The following is a 16,162-nucleotide window of genomic DNA, read 5'->3' on the forward strand; positions in this document are numbered from 1 at the left end:
GTACCCTCCAAGCTGTATGGCCATAATAATAATAATAGTCTTTATTGTCATAAGTAGGCTTACATTAACACTGCAATGAAGTTACTGTGAAAAGCCCCTAGTCGCCATATTCCTGTTCGGGTACACAGAGGGAGAATTCAAAATGTCCAAATTACCTAACAGCATGTCTTTCAGGACTTGTGGGAGGAAACCGGAGCACCCGGAGGAAACCCACACAGACACAGGAAGAACGTGCAGTCTCCGCACACAGTGACCCTAGCCAGGAATCAAACCTGGGACCCTGGCAATTTGAAGGAACAGTGCTAACCACTGTGATACCGTGCCACCCAAGCAGTTGCTGCTTGGCCTTCTGTTACATCTGACACATGTAGACATATCCCTTTGCTGTGTGCAGTTTAGGGCCGACTTGAATCAAATGCTGGAAACTGATGGGAAACCTTTGAGCAAAAACAAGGATGGTAAAACCATTGAACATCAAGGGGAGATGGTTAGAATGTCTCTTGTTTAGGATGATCAAAGCCTGGCATTTGAAGCAAATTAAATGTCACCTAGCAACCCAAGTCTGATTGATATCCAGGACTTGTTGTATGTGGGAATGGATTGTTGCAGGATCTGAGGTGTTGTGAATGGTACCGAGTACTGTACAATCATCAGTGAAAATTCTGACTTCTGACCTTGAGATGGAGGGAAGGACATTTGAAGAAACTGCTGAAGCTGGCTGGGTTTTGGATAATGTCCTGAGGAACACTTGCAGCAATGTGCTGGGTCTGAGTTGATAAGCCTCCAGCAGCACAACCATCTTCCCCTGTGCTGTAAGTATGCCTCCAGCCAGTTGAAAGTTTTTTCCTTGATTCCCATTGACTTCAATTTTGCTGTGGCTCCTTGACATTGGTCATATGCTGCCTTTATGTTCAGGATGTTCAGAATGGGCGGCATGGTGGCACAGTGGTTAGCACTGCTGCCTCACAGCTCCAGGGTCCCAGGTTCAATTCTGGCCTTGGGTGACTGTCTGCAAAGTTTGCATTTTCTCCCCCTGTCTGCGTGCGTTTCCTCTGGGTGCTCCGGTTTCCTCCCACAGTCCAAAGATGTGCAGGTTAGGTGGATTGGCCATGCCACGTTGCTCCTTAGTGTCCAAAAGGTTAGGTGTTACTGGGTTACAGGGATAGGGTGGAGGCATGGGCTTGTGAGGGTGCTCTTTCCAAGGGCCGGTGCAGACTCGATGGGCCAAATGGCCTCCATCTGCACTGCAAATTCTATGATTCTATGTTTGCTGTCACCTCCCCTCTTGAGCTCAGCTCATTTGCTCTTGTTTGGCCCAAGGCTGTAATGAGCCTATCAGCTGAGTGATCATGGGCAAAACTCATCCTGAACATCAGTGAATAGGTTATGATTGAGAAATGCTGTCAGGGTGATTTTCATCAAGTGGCTGTACTGGAACAACATAGTTAGTTCTTGAACACAAGTCTTTAGTATTACTGCTGAGATGTTGTCAGAGCCCATAGTCTTTTCTATATCCAATCATTTGTGGAGTCATGTAGCGTGAATCAAATTGACTGAAGACTGATATCTGTGACCTTAGGAGGAAGCCCGGGATTCATCATCCATCGGTACTTCTGGTTGGTGATTGAAACAGTGTCATATGGAGCATTGACCTGAAGATAGACTGATTGAGTTTGTTTCCATGTTAAACTTTTATATTGCTGAGCATGCTTTGGGTGACCCAGTTACATAAAGTGCACCCTCTCAATTCTGGCTCTCGCGAAGACCTGGACCTCATTTTAGCAGCGCTTAGATGGTGTTGTGTGAAAGTGTCATCAACCATAGAGGGTTAAGAGGATAACCTTGATCTCATGGCAGCCGCCCATTTTTGTAACTAAGGTTACCTTAAAATAAAAGTTTGATGACAACAGCCAGAAAATGTGCAATCACTTGCATGACAGTATGATGTTAGTTGCAAACATGTTGACCATTGAAGGATTTAACTCATTCTCTGTTGAGATAGGTGATGGGATTTCCCATGGGTACATGTGACGCTATAAGGAAGCAGTCTATATTACAGATAATCCTGTTACATTGTGAAATTGCAGTGTCCTGCCATACAGGTGCTGATTACCAATGATGTACTGTAAGAACTGCCTTATCTGAGCAAATAATGTGCCTGTGACATTGGCTAGTTTATTGATGTCATCAGAGACTGCCTGAGGTACCCTATTGTATAACATTTCCAACGCCTGCTCAACATTGGGGATGTTTGCCAAAGTACTCCCTCTACCAAAGCTCTCTCCCGTTGCCACCCCTGTTCCATCCACCACACACACCCTTGTCCTCACCACAATACTGTCAGGCACGCCCTTGGAATAAAGAGCAGACATTACAATGATGTGCATAACTGTGAAATGTACAATGGTAGAACTTTTCCTTTAAATGTTAAATTTCTGCCTCCAGGGTGCCTATACACGTTGCCCTTCCCCCCACCCTCAACCTTCCATCACCATCACCCTCCCCAAATGCACTTCATCTGCAGCTGTTGGGAACAAGTACATCTCAGCTTTCAGTGCATTGGGTCCAGGTAAGACTGGGCCAGGAAAATGGGATCTCCCCTGTCATGATATTCAGGCAAACATCATGGTGCAAACATACATACATACTGATGGACAGATCAACGGACCAATCAATACACACACAACACCACAGCCAATCACAGGCAAGAGCATACACACTATAAAATGGGGAACACGACACTTCCCGGGCATTCCAGCAGGAGACAGCTCAGGGCACAACAAGCCACTCAGACATCCACCATGTGCTGAGTGCAACTCCAAGATAGTGTTAGGAATAGGTCCACCAATTCAAGGGTTATGATCGAACCACAGTAACCAGTTTACCAGTGTAAATATATGTTAGTAATAAAACTGAGTTGTACCATCCGCAACCGTGTTGGTTCGTCTGTGTATCAGAGCACCCAACACAACATCCCCCATATAGGGCATTCCCCCACCCCTATGCTTGTCCCCACAAAACAAAACTTGTAAAAGCAACTAGAACATCCCAGAAACAGTGGGTACGTGGAACAAATGTATGGTTGCAAGCATACCTCATTCTATCTTTCACTCAATCTAATGATGATTCATTCTGCTATTACCTGAGACTGGACTTCAAATTTACCAAAAAAATACTGTTGGCTTCTTATGATAGTAACAAACAATGATGCCAGCCAGATTTGTCATTACCATTGTATATTCTAGATACCAACTGCTGAGCACTCTGACCAGCCAACATTGCCTGTGGTGTAAGGTGGACTTCAGTGACATTGACAGTTCTAAACATGACCTCTAGCATAAAGACACTTGCAGAAACAGGCAGTTTGCTCCTATGTTAATGTATTTGCATGGACCTCCTTGATGTGTTATTTTGAAGGTTGGTATTAACATATTTAGAATAGGCAGAGTCAATTTGTGGACAAAGAAATTTCACGTTAATGCATTTATGCACTAATAACAGCCCACCTCTGTTTTTATTAACGTTTGTGGAATTGAATTAAATAATTCCAGCTCACCCAAGCTTTCGGTTGTGATAGATTTTTTTTATTGCAGTACATTGCTATTGAGATTAAAGCATATATCCTAATTGGCTGTACCACTAGATCAATCAAATCACTTACTGTTAATCTTACACAAAATAGCCATTGAAGGCAGCAAGCTTCCTTGCAATGATATCAGTCATTAATATGTCTGTGACTTTAAGTAAGATCCTTCAGTGACTGCTCTCATTGCTGATGGACAAAGTACCTTCGGGACTTTGCTGATCTCCTGTGAGAACATGTTATTATTCTTGTGAATGTGTTCTGTGTAACCAATTATTTTTCCATCCACAACACTGAATGCATAGAAAATGTAATTAAAAAGGCATTTGGCACTGATGAAGCCAGAATCCCACATGGATTGTGCTTTATCTAAAAAGTAGAGATAGATGATGAATATTATTGACTTCTAAAATACTGTGGCAAAATAAAAGATCACTGGGTCTCCCTTCAAATCATAGTTTTTTTTCAGAAGCTTCAGTGGTTCAAAATACCAGCTATTCCCATGTGGTTTGTGAATAGGTCACTTAAAGGTCCTGTTTAAAAATAAGGTGCCTGCAACAACATCCCCAGGTGCAGAATAGCATTAGGATAATTAAAAAAAACATTGCACATTTCACAGTTGTGCACCATTGTAATCTCTAATTGTGGCAAAAAAATATATATAACTATAGCACCTTATAACCCGAGATATTGGAAATGCAGTCTGATGATTCTTTTTTTGAATGTCATCGACAGAGAATCTGGCTGAGGAGGTAGTGCGAGTTGGCTGGCACTTCAATAAGATAGCCTGGGGTTGGACTGACTGTCACTGTGTTGCGATATTCTTACTTAAGTACTATAATGGTAGGCAACTCATAATGTAGAATAAACTCCTTTATGTTAAGAGAGTGACAGTGATTTACTCAGTGTCTTTTGTATATAAAGTAAAGATATATTGCAGTGTTTTCAGATGACACTTGTAAACAGATCCAGCTTCAGATCAGTGAAATAATTAAGCCACGTGATTGTATTATTTTTTGGAACACACTTTCAGGTGACATATACATTTTGTCATTGTGTTACCATGGTAATACTAGAGCTTGACGAGAGTTGGGTCATATAACACTGATTTATTATTAATATATTATCATAAATATTTTGATCTATTGACCATAATTTGCCTGCAACACAAAAGTAATCCACTTTTCTAATGCTGTATGGGCAGCAAAACAATTCATTGAAAATGATCAATGACCCAGGTTATTTTGTGTGCAATTTAGTATTGAAGCTAAGACAAGCCAAGGCATTTTCTACAATGAAAGCAGGAGCTGTAGGGTAAAGGAAGACATTCTGTGACAGATCATTCTGCAAGATTGTACAAACCTGCAAGAGCTGCCGCAGGTGCTCAAGAATAACCAAATGATCTGATCTTGGGTGGGCAGGGGACAATTTCAAATTTTGCAGATGATACAAAACCTGGACGTATTGTAAACCGTGAAGGGGACAGCGTAGAATTTCAAAAGCACATAGACAAGTTGGTGGAGTGGGCAGACAGGAGGCAGATGAAGTTCAACGTGGAAAAGTGTGAGATGATGCATTTTGGTAGAAAGAACCTGGACAGACAATGTAAAATAAGGGGTAAAATTCTTAAGGGGGTGCAGGAGCTGAGGGACCTGGGTGTTTATGTGCAAATATCATTGAAGGTGGCAGGAGAGGTGGAGAAAGTAGTTAATAAAGAATATAGTATTGTGAGATTTATTAATAGAGGCATAGAGTACAAGAGTAAGGAGGTTATGCTGAATTCATACGAGACACTAGTTAGACCTCAGCTGGAGTATTGCGTACAGTTCTGGACACAATAGGAAGGATGTGGATGTATTGAAGAGAGTGCAGACGAGGTTTACAAGAATGGTTCCAGCGATGAGAAATAGATTGGAGGAGTTGTGTCTGCTCCTTGGAGAAAAGGCTAAGAGGAAATTTGATAGAAATATTAAAAATCATGAGAAGGCTGGACAGAGAAGATAGAGAGAGACTGTCCTGCTCCTAAAAGGATCAAGAACAAGAGGGCACCTATTTAAAGTGATTTGCAAAAAACCTTTTCTCACAACGAGTGGTTGGGGTCTGGAATGCACAGCATGGAATGTGGTGGAGGCAGGTTCAATTGAGGCATTCAAGAGTGCATTAGGTAATTACTTGAATAGAAATAATGTACAGGGGCACTGGAAAAGGCAGGCGAATGGCAACTAAATGATCGTGTTCAGTTGGAGAGTCAGCGCAGACACAATGGGTCAAGTGGCCTCCTACTACGCCGTAACAATTCTGTGATTCTGTTTAGAACAATTGTTATGAAACCTGCTAATGCTTTGTCCGAGAGTTCAGGTTCCAACCTGAAATAAGGTTGTGCATTGTGCATTGTGTTTATGGATATGAATGAGAAATGTCTGTGGAAACAGTGAGACTCTTTCATTAAACAACAATAAAAGTATTTATTAAAATAGAAGAAAGATAATGAAACACTACAAAGAACAATCTTTTAATGTGGCATATTAACAGAAATGCAGAATATTTGGCTAATGGTAAAGTTCTTGAAAGTGTGGATGAGCAGAGGGATCTAGGTGTCCATGTACATAGATCCCTGAAAGTTGCCACCCAGGTTGATAGGGTTGTGAAGAAGGCCTATGGAGTGTTGGCCTTTATTGGTAGAGGGATTGAGTTCCGGAGTCGGGAGGTCATGTTGCAGCTGTACAGAACTCTGGTACGGCCGCATTTGGAGTATTGCGTACAGTTCTGGTCACCGCATTATAGGAAGGACGTGGAGGCTTTGGAGCGGGTGCAGAGGAGATTTACCAGGATGTTGCCTGGTATGGAGGGAAAATCTTACGAGGAAAGGCTGATGGACTTGAGGTTGTTTTCGTTGGAGAGAAGAAGGTTAAGAGGAGACTTAATAGAGGCATACAAAATGATCAGGGGGTTGGATAGGGTGGACAGTGAGAGCCTTCTCCCGCAGATGGATATGGCTGGCACGAGGGGACATAACTTTAAACTGAGGGGTAATAGATATAGGACAGAGGTCAGAGGTAGGTTCTTTACGCAAAGAGTAGTGAGGCCGTGGAATGCCCTACCTGCTACAGTAGTGAACTCGCCAACATTGAGGGCATTTAAAAGTTTATTGGATAAACATATGGATGATAATGGCATAGTGTAGGTTGGATGGCTTTTGTTTCGGTGCAACATCGTGGGCCGAAGGGCCTGTACTGCGCTGTATTGTTCTATGTTCTATGTTCTAAAGCACTTAATCCCTCAAAGACTGGAAATCTAAAAGCATCTATTTCCACCGTAATCTTAAACCCTACTGAGACCCCTCCATTTTCTAAACAATAACCATAAACGTATTGTTCAAATCCACCACATGGCTTAAGTGACCTGGACTTGGGAATGGTCTTTGGTTCAGTGAAAAAAATAATCCTTTGCACAAATTGGCTTTTGGCCTTCAGCATTTCATTTCTACCTAAGCTGTTTCCTTAGGATGGCTGCCTCTCTCTATTACTTCTTCAACAGCTCATCTGTAGATAGCCTGCCTCCTGGCTCATAGCACTCGGACTACTAACTGTATCAATTGCAAATTACAACCAATTCCTTATTCTTTCCTGTTTCTTCCTGTCTCTCACTTGCTGCCCACACATGATTTACAAAATGCATGGCAGATTAATTTTACTTGTGCAAAAAAAAACATTCATTTTAATAGCATCCCATCATTTTGTGTCACATTTTATAACTGATAGTTGACCTGAATGCATTTGTTTAGAAATAAAACTGTAAAAGACTAAACATAAAGGGGACATTTGTAAAGAATGAAAAGTATCAGTCCTCCTCCACAGATGATGTGCCACATCAACAACAGACAAATCTTTTGTTAACCTGACAATGTTACCGCCAATACTGTCCTTCAAGAAACTCATTGATGTCCAATTGACAACATTGTGGAACTGCAAGGAAACATTTCTTACTGACCAAATGTTTGACCAGATTTAATATTGAGCCAATCTAATCTGCAAGCTATGCACAGTGAATCTGCGGTACTGATATTTCACTGTGCACCTGCCACTCAAGAAGTAAAGCATATTCAACATTCTGAGGCTTACGGTTAATTTGTCCTGTGGATGTGTTGTTTGACCAATGATTAAGCAACACCTTCCCAATGGAACTGTTATGTCATTGGGGTCAACCTCCATCTCCTCTGCCAGACTGAAATAGATCAGTAAGGTTCTGGTGGGCAAGCCCCAGGCAATGGCATCGTACCCTTAAAGGCACCACAGGATTCCATTCCAAGACCATAACAAATAAGCTCTTCAAATGATTTTGATTAGCTTTTCCCACCACCTATTTGAGAGACACCTAAATTGAAACTGGCTCCATGATTTATTTTTAATACGATACTTCAGAAAATAGCGCCCAATATTTACAGGTAATACACCAAATAGATCCTTAATTATCAAACAATGGATTCTTTTTTATCTTTTAAAAAAAAATCTGTCACTGTGTTGCGATATTCTTATATTTGTTGTATTTTCCGGACAGAGTGGAATCATCTCTCGTGGTCTCCCTGGCTTCCTTCCGCCGCACCCCCCCCCCCCCCCCCCCCCCCCCCCCCGCACCCCAGTTGCGTAGTCTTTTGGCAACTCATCTATCTTGGTGTTTTCATAATAAAGAATACATTAAAACATTTCTTATTCGGTTACTCTTCATTGTTGGCCTCGAACAGGTTTTGGAACAGACCGACATACTGCCCCCAAGTATCCAGGAAGCCTTCCTCTGACCCTCGGATGTCGTACTTAATCTTCTCCAGGTGGAGAAATTCCGAAAGGTCAGCGAGCCAGTCTGCAGCTGTGGGTGGTGCTGCCAATCGCCAGCCGAGCAGGATTCTCCGGCGTGCGATTAGGGAAGCGAAAGCAAGGGCGTTAGCCCCCTTCCCCATGTGTAACTCTGGCTGCTCCGATACCCCGAAGATTGCCACTATTGGGCATGGCTTCACCCTCACCCCCACAATCTTGGACATTGCCTCGGAGAAGGCTGTCCAGAATCCAGCAAGCTTGGGGCAAGCCCAAAACATGTGGGTGTGGTTGGCCGGGCCCCTCTGGCACCGCTCACATTTGTCCTCCAACTCCGGGAAGAACCTGCTCATTCGGGTTCTGGTCAGGTGTGCTCTCTGCACCACATTGAGCTGCATTAGGCTTAGCCTTGCACAGGAGGAGGTGGAGTTCACCCTGCTCAGTGCTTCGCTCCAGAGTCCCCATCCTACCTCTGTCCCCTGTTCGTCCTCCCAGTTTTGTCTGATCTCACCCAGTGGAGTCTGGGCTCTGTCCAGTAGTTGTCCGTATATTTTCCCACATAGCCCCCCTTCTCGTTGCTTGTGCCTATCAGGTTCTCTAGTAGTGTGCTTTCTGGGACCCCAGGGTACCCCACTGTCTCTTTGTGGAGGAAGTGTTTATTTGGAGGTGCCTCATTTCCTGTTGTTATGCTAGCCTCCACTTCCTGGTCAGTTTGTCTAGTGTCGCCAGTCTGTGCCCTACGTAGAAGTCCCTGACCGTCAATGTGCCCCCATCCCGCCTCCATCTTTTGAAGGTGGTATCTAGCATGGCTGGGGGGAATCTGTGATTGCTGCAGATGGGGGCCATGGGAACATTTTAGTTATCCCGAAGTGTTGTCTGAGCTGGGTCCATGTTCTCAGCATGGCCGCTACCACTGGGCTTGTTGTGTATCTTGTTGAGGGGGATGTAGCCAGGGCCCGGAGGGTCGTTCCTTTACAGGATGCCTCCTCCATTTGTACCCAATCTGTGTCAGGTTCTTGTACCCATCCCCTCACTCTTTCTGCCGTTGCTGCCCAGTGGTAGTATTGTAGGTTTGGTAAGGCCATGCCCCCTTTGCTGTTCCTTCTTTGCAGTGTCTGTTTTGGGATTCTCGGGTTCTTACCACCCCCCCCCACACACACACACACACGCCATGACTAGACTGTCTACATTTTGGAAAAAGGCCTTGGGCTGAAGATCGGAATGGATCTAAACAGGAAGAGGAACCTTGGCAATACGTTCATCTTGATCGTCTGCACTCTCCCCGCCAGGGAGAGTGGGAGTGAGCCCCACCTTTGAAGGTCTCTTCTTACTTCCTCCACCAGGCTGGTCAGGTTCCACTTGTGGATCTGTGTCTAGTCTCTGGCTATCTGGATTCCCAGGTAGCAGAATCTGTTCTGGGCTGTTTTGAACGGGAGCCCCTCCAGCTCTCTCCCTCCCCCGTTTGGGTTCACTGGGAATGCCTCGCTTTTGCCCAGGTTACGTTTGTAGCCCGAGAAGGTTCCAAACTCTTTCAGCATTTGCAGTGTTGCCTTCAATACTGCCTGTGGCTTCGAGACATAGAGGAGCAGGTCATCTGCATAGAGTGAGACTCTGTGCTCTCTGTCTCCTCTCCGTATTCCCTTCCAGCTTTTCGCATCCCGCAGGGCTATCACCATGGGTTCGATGGCTAGCGCGAACAAGAGTGGGGACAGGGGGCAGCCCTGTCTTGTTCCTCTCTGCAGCTGGAAGTATTTAGAGCTGGTGGTGTTAGTTCGGATGCTCGCTTTGGGAGCGTTGTACAAGAGCCTCATCCAGGCGATGAACCCCGCTCCGAGCCCAAACCATTCCAGTACCTCGAGGAGGTATTTCCATTCGACTCTGTCAAAGGCCTTTTCTGCATCCAGAGAGACGATCACCTCTGGTGTTCTCTCCCCAGAGGGGGTCATTATTACGTTCAGCAGCCGCCTGATGTTCGCTGTGAGCTGCCTACCCTTGTCAAAGCCGGTTTGGTCCTCTGCGACCACCTCGGTACACAGCCCTCCAGCCTTTTGGCAAGGACCTTTGCGAGTATTTTCGCATCCACGTTCAGCAGTGAAATGGGTCTGTATGATCCGCATTCCGTCAGGTCTTTATCTTTTTGGGGTATCAGTGAAATTGTGGCCTGCGCTAGCGTTGGGGGCAGGGTGCCCCTTGCCAGTGAGTCCGCGAACATGTCCCTTAGGTGTGGGGCCAGGACTGGTGCAAATCGTTTGTAGAAGTCCGCCGGAAACCCATCGGGTCCCGGTGCCTTCCCCGCCTGCATGGAGCTGATGCTCTCCATGATTTCTCCCAGGTCTATTGGTGCATCCAGCTCCGCACGTCTGTCTTCCCCCACAACTGGTAGTTCCAGTCCGTCTAGGAACACTTTCATCCCCGCGTCCCCGTTGGGGGTGCTCGGAGGTGTACAGTCCCCGGTAGAAGGTTTCAAATGTCCGATTGACCTCCTTTGGTTCTGTTACCAGTCTGCCTCTGCTATCCTTTACCTGTGCTAGTTCCCTGGTGGCTGCCTGCTTTCTCAGCTGGTGAGCCAATAGGTGGCCAGCCTTGTCTCCGTGTTTGTAGAAGGTCCCCCATGTCTGGCAGAGTTGGTCCACTGCTTTCCTAGTGGATAGCAGGTTAAAGTCCATTTGCAGCTTTTTCCTCTCCGCCAGCAGCCCTACGGTCGGGGCCTCGGAGTATTTTCTGTCGACTTCCAGGATGGAGTCCACCAGTTGTTGCCTGGCCACCCTCTCTTCCCTATCTCTGCTTGCCTTGTAGGTTATGATCTCTCCTCTAATCACGGCCTTCAGTGCCTCCCAGAACGTGGAGGGTGAGACCTCCCCGTTTTGGTTGTTACTAACGTAGTCGCCTATGGCCCACGTTGTTTTCTGACAGAAGGCCTTGTCGGCCAGGAGGTCCGTGTCGAGCCTCCATGCCGGGCGCTGGGCACGGCCTGTCTCCAAACTCACATCCATATAGTGTGGAGCGTGGTCAGAGATAACGATCGCGGAGTACTCCGTTCGCGTGAACCCTAGAAGCACCGATTCCCCCACTGCAAAGAAGTCGATACGGGTGTATACCTTGTGTACTTGTGAGAAGTATGAACATTTCTTCTCTCCCGGGTGCAGGAACCTCCATGGGTCCACCGCCCCCATCTGCCCCATAAATGCTCCTAGTTCCCTAGCCATGCCAGTCTTTTTCCCTGCTCTGGGGTTTGATCAGTCGGTCAGTGGGTCCTGTACACAGTTGAAGTCGCCCCCCATGATCAGTCGGTGTGTGTCAAGGTCGGGGATTTCTGCCATGGTCTTCTTTATGAATTCTGTGTTATCCCAGTTGGTAGCGTACACATTTGCCAGTACGACCGGTGCCCCTTCCAGGATACCGCTGACCATGACGTACCGTCCCCCTGGGTCCGTAACTGTCTTGGTTTCCGTAAACCTTGTCCTCTTACTAATTAATATTGCTACTCCCCTAGCCCTCGTCCCGTAGCATGAGTGGTATGTCTGTCCCACCCAGCCCTTCCTTACCAGCCGTCGGTCCTTCTCCCTCAGGTGCGTCTCTTGTAGGTAGATTATGTCTGCTTTCAGGCTTCTTAGGTGGGTGAAGACTCTGGATCTTTTGACCGGGCCATTGAGTCCCCTTACGTTCCAGGTAACAATCCTGGTGAGGGGTTTTGACCCCCCGGTCCTGCGGGGTCACCCATACTTACCTGGTGGATGCGCCCCTGCCCTCCGGGGTTTCCCTTCGTTAGGGGGCCTCTGCCTTCTGGACCTATTTTCCTGGTCCTCCACTTTCCCTCTTACGCTCCCTTGGGTCGTTACCTGCCTTTTCACCTCGGTTTCCTGAGTTACCATCCTGTCGCTCTGGTCCGAGGCGGCCCTCTCCAACTCCTGAATAGTTTTCTCCTGCACCTCCACCTTCCTTTCCAGGCCGTTGATGGTTCACTGCATTTTGTCCGTTGTCTCCGCCAGCATCTCCGTCATCATTGTGTGGAGATCCGTCCTGAGTGTCTCCCTCATGGCGCTTATCTCCGTTTTTATCTCCTCCTTTATGGCGTTTATTTCCGTTTTCAGCACGCTTCTCCATTCATTCCCCTGTGCGGGGTGGGCGGGGGGGGGGGGGAATGGTCGCCACGTCCTGTTCCTGCTCCGCTGCTCGGCTCGCCAGCTTTTCCGCTTCCTGATTCGCCTGAACCTCCGCCTCGCTCCGTGGGGTCGTCTGCCTGCGCGGCCGCAGCTCCTGCTTTTTTCCTTTGCCTTCGCTGCTGTTCCTTCTTACATCTTGCCGTCCCCTCAATTTATTATTTGGAGGCATATTTCTGTCTGAGCCTTCCTTTTAAAAGCGATTTTTTTTTAAATAAAAAGGGATTTAAAAATTTGTTTTTTGAAAAAAAAAATTTCCCCTTTAAAAAAGGTTTTCCTTTTTTAAAATAAAAATTTGCAGGAGAGGAACAGGGAAGGTTGAATAAAAAAATTCTTCTTTTGTCCTTGTGATCCTCTCCGTTCTCCGACTTTCAGGCATTTTCTGAGCGATCCCCACTCCTCCTCCACATGCAGCTAAATCGCTGGCTTTGAAAACAGACCAAGGCAGGCCAGCAGCACGGTTCAATTCCCGTACCAGCCTCCCCGAACAGGCGCCGGAATGTGGCGACTAGGGGCTTTTCACAGTAACTTCATTTGAAGCCTACTTGTGACAATAAGCGATTTTCATTTTCATTTAATTTTCTCTCCTTTTTCTTTCCTCTCCCTCTCCAGCTCTGTGGATCGGAGCTTTAGCGCCTGGGCAGGGCCAAATTCACGGGGCCTAAGGAATTATTTTTTGGGGAAAAATTACCCGGGAAAACCCCCCCAAAAAAGCCGTGATTTTGAGGCTGTGCGGGAGTGTCTTTGCTGCGGTCGCTCCGTTCGCGATCGCCACCGGAAGTCTTCTTTTTTATCTTTTATAAAATATCTCCATTTAACCTCAGGATGTCCCAAAATACCTTAAAATCAATCAAGTGATTTCTAAAAGGGTATTGATTTTTGCATTTTATTCCTAAATATATTCAATACAAATCATCAAAATTCTTCACAGTCGACTCTGTGCTGAGCTTAAAGGAATTAAAGGTTTAAATTCAGAGATACAACCAAGAGAGTAACTGAGTCAAAGTTCCAGGCATACTTGATTTGTGCACAGTACAAAATTGATATTGTATTCATGTTGTGGAGAGTAAATACCATTTTCTTAGGTATTTTTAGCTTTTCCTATTCCCTGTTCTTTCTATTACAGGTCTCATGCAGTATCCCTAGCTGAGAGAACAGGTGGCTGCCTGCTCTCAGATTGTCATCAATGCCAGTCTGAAGTCAGGATTTCATAAAGTATTGGCTCCAGCCAGCCATTACCTACTTTAAACTCCACGGCTCTGATTAGAATTCTCACAGCCTGGAGCATTCTGCAGATGTATGCTTATATGGGGTAGTATCCTCATCTACAACATGCCATAATGGGGTGAGGAGGAGTGAACTGACTCCCCTGTATTCAGCCCCCTTGGTTGGTCATGACAAAGGTTTTCTTAAAATGTCTTTTTTCCCTGTAAATGTCTTTTCCAATTCACATTTACTTACTTTCCAACAAGGAGCCAATCAAATCAGGTTTTCTTGAGTCAAGGAAATATGTTTATTAGCTACTAAACCCAAGGAAAAGACAATAAAAGATGTAACAACACACACAAACCACACACACACATGCACCCACATCCACACAGATCTCAGAAATAAGAAAAGTTAAAGTCCAAATAAAAGTTAAAAGACTGTATGATTAAGCCCTTTGCTTGTCCTTGAGGAGTAGATTGTTGAATGCTGCAGCTGTTTGAAGTTTGTGGTTTTCTTTAAAATCCTGGAGTTGAATTGAAGTTTGGGTAACCACATCTTTCTGGAGTCAATCTTAGCTTCAGAGTGAGAAAGGGAGAGAGATTCCATACTGCCCCTGCAGCGTTTCCAGAAAGCATTGACTATTTTATCTCTGTTTCTGGCTTGGCAAACCAATTATTAAACCACCTGTCGATATATTCTAAGGAGGGATTTGATTAGCACACCTTGTAGTTACTGTTTTCGAATCAGAAATAACGAGTAGGATTCTCCGAGCCTCCGCGCTGAAATCGTGGTCGGCGTGGGGTGGAGAATGGGCGTCAGACCGGAAATCCGGTGCGATACCGCTCCCGCGGATCCCAATGGCATGGGTCTCTATTGGTCCCAGCGTCGGGAACTCGGTGTGGCAGCTGCAGACTCAGTCCGCGGCCGCCCTGGTGGGGGGACGGGGGGATCCTTCACCGGGGGTGGGGGGGGGCCTCACAGACGGCCAGGCTATCGATCGGGGGCCGCCGATCTGCGGGCGCATGCGATCTTGGGGGAGGCCTATCTTTTTGGTGCCGGTCCACAGTGTGGGTCTGCCGCCGTGCGCATGCGCGGACCCCTGACCGGAAGTGCAGGGCCCCGTATTGGGAACCGGAGCTGTGAGGACCACTCCGGGGCCCTGCTAGCCCCCTCCAGGTAGGAGAATCACCCTGGACTTCCTTCAGGAAAGTCCAGAGTGATTCGCCCGTGTTTTGAGGCTGGAGTGGGCACATAGACCCATTATTGGAGAACCCCACCCCACATTTTTGATCTGTCGTCTCAGAAATGTTTGATATATTTTGAGACGGTAGAAACCAAAGGAGATGGAATATTTTCTTTTCCACAGGGTAGTTTGAATGTCTGTTGGGTATAGTTGGCTGGTTAGCAGTCCCCATTGTCATTTCAGAATTATAGTTGATTAAAGTCCAGCATTCAGCATTTTTAATGCCTCCCTTTCAAAATGAAATGAATGAAATGAAAATCACTTATTGTCACAAGTAGGCTTCAATGAAGTTACTGTGAAAAGCCCCTAGTCACCATATTCTGGCACCTGTTCAGGGAGGTTGGTACGGGAATTGAACCGTGCTGCTGCCCTGCCCTGCTCTGCTTTAAAAGCCAGCTATTTAGCCCAGTGTGCTAAACCAGTTCCTTTCTGAAGTGGACCTTGACATCACCCAGGTGTGAAAATCCATGCAACATGTCAGGGCAGGTGTAGTACCCTCAATAACGACGCAAGAGAGTAGAACGGTAAAGAAGGCTTTAATAAGCTGAGAACTAGCCTGATGCCGAGACAGGTGCTTACTGGATGCCGCCTACAGAGCGGCCACTTATATACGACTCAATGTTGGGCGGAGTTGGAGACAGGGTCCCCCACGGTTCCAAGCCCGGTCTTAAAGGGGACATCACCTTGCATGATGATAAGGGTACAGTAACACAGTAACCATTCATCACATTCACCCCCTGTTTAAAAAAAACACAAAGTCCGGCGGGGGTGAAGTGGAATCACAAGTCTATTTGTTTTGGCGGCCTGATTGTCCTCGTCGACCTCCTCAGCTCAGGCGGTGGTGCGGCGGACACGGACGTCTTAGGTGAGGGTACATCCGGGAGCACGGTGGTCGGAGCTTTGGTCCGGGTCACAGTAGGGGGTCGGGGCGCAGGGGTGATAGCTGGGCCTGAGGGTAGCGGTGCTGGTGCCGGCGGGGTGTGGAGAGGGGGACGCTAGGGGGCGCTCGCGGTTGGTGTCCACCGACGGAGAGGGGAACCGGGGGACCCATCAGTGGATGCCAGGTCCCACAGGGAAACCGTGAGAGGGGGGCGTCTGTAGTGGGGGAACCAGCGGGTGCCAGATCCCGGAGGGAAACCGTGTCGTGTCTGCCGTCGGG

This window comes from Scyliorhinus torazame, chromosome 16, assembly GCF_047496885.1.
Source record: "Scyliorhinus torazame isolate Kashiwa2021f chromosome 16, sScyTor2.1, whole genome shotgun sequence".
Lineage (NCBI taxonomy): Eukaryota > Metazoa > Chordata > Chondrichthyes > Carcharhiniformes > Scyliorhinidae > Scyliorhinus > Scyliorhinus torazame.